At 32.6% G+C, this 5,186-nt stretch overlaps 1 pseudogene; it reads left to right on the top strand.

Annotated features, from left to right (window-relative positions):
* Window positions 1–1,647: 1,647 nt before the first annotated feature.
* On the top strand, window positions 1,648–4,370 carry LOC149153744 (primary amine oxidase-like; annotated as a pseudogene).
* Window positions 4,371–5,186: the final 816 nt, after the last annotated feature.

Raw genomic sequence — 5,186 nt, 5'->3', positions numbered from 1 at the left:
GAAGATGCCAAGTGAAAAAGGAATGGCATGCTCAAGCATTGATGGATAACTATCTTGGTGTGTCCAAGATGAGAGGAATAGAGATCCAAGATCTTGACAAAGTGAAGATGCCCAAGATGTGAATAATTGCAAAGGACGATGAAGACGAAGATGGAGAGAAAGATTCCCATGATGTGAACAATCACAAAGGAGGATGATGATATTCTCATCATGTGTGTCATGAATCTTTTGTTGATGTATTTAGTGCTACATTGTTTTGTAATGTAAACATCATTATCGAGTCTTCATATTGAGAAGTGTGGTGATTGGATATGAGTTCTAACTACATGTTTTTTTCAATAAACTATTTTCCAAGTGGTGCATTATAAGTCCTTATTGGCATGTGCATAGAGAATGCAATACTGAGATGGATGCATCTTTTATACAAACTACTTACCTAAATAACTGGAGAGTACAACATATGGCACCCACATATTTTAGTAGATGGAGGTGGTTCCATAAGGTGATCAGTTACTCAGTCTTCATGGTTAGATTGATTTTAAGCCCTAGAGTGCAATAGGATCCTAATTGATATAAGGTATCAATGGTATAATTGTTCTCTAGATAGTACCGATAATAGTCATTTAGGTTAAAGGAGGAGCATGGGTACCTTTTGAGGAGGTAGCAAGTTACATCATTCTCAGTTAAGAAACTAAGATTGGTTGTAGGCTGAAATATTTTGGAATGGAATGGTGAGATTGCAACAAGAAGAATAGAGAGGTTTGAGATAATAAAGGGATATTTTTGGATTTTGGTCAAAATAAAGTTGGGGATGGTGCATGTGAACGCATGATGGAAGCAATGGGTATTGGTTGGAGAAGCAACATAAGAGATTGAGTGATCATGGATAAATGGAGGTAAATGTTTGAATGGTGTGTTGAGAAAAACATACTCATGATCATGTTGTACAATTATTCACACATTAAGTTGTAGCAAGTCTATATGTCATTCTTTCTTATGTACTGGTCCTTAAAATGTTTGATGTACCACGTAACTCCATGAGCTAGAGTGTATATGTACCCGTATCTATGTAACATGGAAAGGACATATCATTGTAAGACCTAGAGAGGCATGCATACCCCTTTATCATACGTCTTTGATAATGACCTGACATATTATCTAGTTTAGTTCAATAGTCTCTCTTACGAAGGTCTTTAACACTCAAACGAGTTGTGCCATGTCTTGGCTAGATACACTTGAGTGGACCGTATTGGTTGTATATCCTAAAGAGTGAAGCTTTGCATTCAAGGAGAGTTCAAAAAAGAGTTGAATGAACCATGTACATGAAGGGACATCCTATTAGATCAGTGGATGCAAAAGTTAGGTACCCATGCATTTTGGTGGATGGTTGTTTCTTTATATGAACATCGACAATTTGGTGATGTGTGCATGATGAGAGTACAAAGTGAAAGTGTCGATTTGAACCTTCAACACATATTATTAAAATAATTTTTAAAAAATAGAGAAAAAAACTAATAGACCATGATAACATTCTCCATTCAAACTTCGAGTTTCGTGGATCATGCCAAACTTGGAAAGATAAATACAAAATGTCGTTTTCCAAATAATGTTTACTCAAAAAACTAAGGACTGTGAGAATATTCAAAAATGGGAAAGAGCACCCTGTTACTCATTTCTCTGCTGCTAAGCTTCTCTCTATTTATTACTCATACTGCTGCTAAACATCATCATCCTCTGGATTCGCTCACCGCATCTGAAGTCTAAACTCGGGACACACAAGAACTTAAGCTTCCAATATGTGGGTCTGCAAGCACCCCACAAAGAGGCTGTGTATAAGTGGAAAGATGTGTTAGCTCCTCTACCTTCGAGAGAGGCCTTTGTAATTGCAAGAATCCCTGGGGAAACCCATGAAGTTCTTGTAGATCTTTCTTCACATTCTGTTACATATGACAAAGTCTATCATGGATTTGGGTACCCCATATTTACATTGGATGAGCAGGTCAAAGCTTCTGAGTTGCTTCTCACCTACCCTCCATTCATACGTTCCATCAAGAGCAGAGGTCTCGAGATCGAACCCGTTGTTTGCGATACGTATTCGGTTGGATGGTTTGGTGAAAAGACGCAGGGCAAGAGAGTAATAAACATCCTGTGCTCCTATACCAATGGGACTGTTAATATATACGCTCGACCTATTGAGGGGATCACAGGCGTAGTAGACCTAGACACCATGACAGTTATTGGGTACAGAGATGACAAGAAAATTCCAGTACCCAAAGCAGAAGGGACTGATTACAGATTCTCATCTCAGAAGCCGCCCTTGGGCCCCAAAATCAATCCAATCTCAATAGAGCAGCCTAAGGGGCCGGGCTTCAGAGTTTATTATTTTTACAATAAATTAAATGAATATAAATATATTTTAAATAATTTTTACAAATATATTTATGATTATAAACCATATATATTTAAAAATATACACTTGGAAAAATAATATAATTTTAGTTTAGTTTATATTTTTAATTATTTCTAAATATCTCATAATAAAAATATGTGATTTTCAAATATAAATTTAAAATATATTTATATTTATCTAATTTATTTTATATAAAAAATAATAATCCCTGCATGTCTATAGATTTTATAATTTATATCGTTGAATATTTCTAAATAATTTTATTTTATTTTTGTTTTTAAAAAATATGAAACTCTATAAAATTATGTAATATATATATATTAAATTAAATTATTTGATTTTTTTTTAAATTAACTTATTTGTGTTTTGTTTAGTAACTTGTATAATTGAAAGTAAATGATTTTCTGTCAAGTTTGAAATATTCATATTTAATTGGAAGATTTAAAAGTGAGAAAAATGTTTATACATCCACTTAAATGTAAATTATGATTTAGAATAGTGTGACATTTTGTATTACATTAAAGGCTATGATGTTACTAGTGCGAATTGAACATGGGTAAGGAGGATCCTAATCATTTCTCCCAAGTGCCTAAGGTAAATCTAATTCTCTTTTACTCTCTCTCTCTCCATTTAAAAAATAAAAAATAATACAAAGAAAGTACTAATAAATGTAAAAAATTATGAAGTCAAATTTAGATTAAGATAGCTTCAATTGTTTGGTATTTCTCTACTTAATGACTGTATGTATTTTCTCTCTAAATTTCTAATTTTTTTATGTCTAATTTTGTGTAGATCACAGAGGTAAGACCAGAGGCAACATTGGTGGTGAGAATGGTTTCCACCGTGGCAAACTATGACTACATTCTTGATTGGGAATTCAAGACAAATGGAGCCATCCGTGTTCAAGTAAGTAATGTCCTAATTCTTTGAACAAAAATCATGATGGTCATATCACATAAATGTATAACATCCAACTCATGAATTTCCTTTCTTGTTTAATAACGACAGGTGGGACTATCTGGCATTTTGGAAATGAAGGGTTCAAGTTACACAAATTTAGATGAAGTAGCAAATTCAGAGATATATAGGAGCCTATTAACTGAGAACACTATTGGTGTTTTCCATGATCACTTTCTCACTTTCTATCTAGACATGGATGTGGATGGAATTCACAATTCATTCGTGGAAGCGAAGTTGAAGAGAATGGAAGTTCCTCATGGCGAGTCTCTTAGGAAGAGCTATTGGGCAATGGATAGAAAGGTTGCCAAGAGAGAGGATGATGCTCAGATCCTCTTTGATGTCAAGAAACCTGCAGACCTTTTTGTGGTGAATCCACACAACAAGACTAAAGTGGGGCAAGATGTTGGGTATAGATTGTTGTCGAGCTTACCTATTGCTAGTCTTCTCTCATTAGATGATTATCCACAAATTCGGGCCGCATTTACCAACAATGATGTAAGCCATTGACTATAAGGTTTCTTGTTATTATTTTTTTTTATCTAAATTCATGTTTCTTCTTTCATTTTTATTGAAAACCGTGATTTTCATGTAGGTTTGGGTTACTCCATATAATCATTCAGAACAATGGGCTAGGGGAGTGTATGTGGATCAAAGTCAAGGTGATGATACATTATCCACATGGACCAAAAGGTTAACATTACACCCTTTCTTTACAATTGAAAATGCAACTTGTGTGTGTGTGCGCGTGTGAATTTATACTAACATTCGTCTAATTAATGTGATTATGACTTATAGGAGTTGAGAAATTGAAAAGGAGGACATAGTTCTTTGGCATACAATGGGAATCCATCATATTCCTTGTCAAGAAGATTTTCGAGTGATGTCGACTATATCTGCATCATTTAAGTTGAGACCTGCCAATTTTTTTGAAAATAATCCCATTTTCAAATTACAACCCATATCTTCGTCAATGTTGCCAAATTGTACAAAGAAGGATTAAGTTTATTGTTTCAAATTACTCTATATCTATATTTAAATAAACTAGAAATTATAATACAAATTTTAAGATTAAATAAACATTAATCATCATGATATTTTATGATGATTAATGAAGAACATTTAGGGAATTTTTATGATCAATAAATTTCTTGGATTTGTTTGTAAGAATTATAGTTCATTTCTTTATGAACTGATGTTTGATGAACATGTGTCCATTGTATTGAGTAATATTTAAACTAGATATCAATAACATTTTTCCACCAGTGATTAATGTGAACATTTTCAAAATCCTTTCCTATGTGTGTGTGTGTGTGTGTGTGAGGGATAATTGATTTAAATTGAAATATGTTACAAGTTATTTTTTGATGAGTTTAAATAGTTTTCTTCTTTGAATAATTTTTATAACCATTACTTAAATTTGGTTATACAATTATTTGTAAAATTACAATTTTTTGATACTTAAATTGTACTTTTGAAGGTATAAATGGATTCCATTTTCTAAAAGTCCCATGAAACACTTAGATTATACAGAGTCAACAACTCACATTTGCAATTCCAACAATCTCTAACCAAAATTTGAACAATATATACCTAGGAAAATCCAAAATATAAAATGTGTAAACTACACTATAATTTTTAACATGGAAAAAACAATTTTAAAGGTCAAACATTTGTTTTCCCAACCTAATAGATTTCAATTGCATAAATGATTTACCTTTTTAATCTAATATTACATATTTAAATATTATTTTCATTATCAACATAACATGCAAACCATAATATTTTTTACAAAATATTTCCCCTTAACCCCAACCTC

Source organism: Pinus tabuliformis, chromosome 9 (assembly GCF_031772625.1).
Source record: "Pinus tabuliformis cultivar Carrire ecotype Pingquan chromosome 9, CPIR1, whole genome shotgun sequence".
NCBI classification, from domain to species: Eukaryota; Viridiplantae; Streptophyta; class Pinopsida; order Pinales; family Pinaceae; genus Pinus; species Pinus tabuliformis.
Note: the sequence above shows the minus strand (reverse complement) of the source record. Positions and strands in the feature narration are given on the sequence as shown.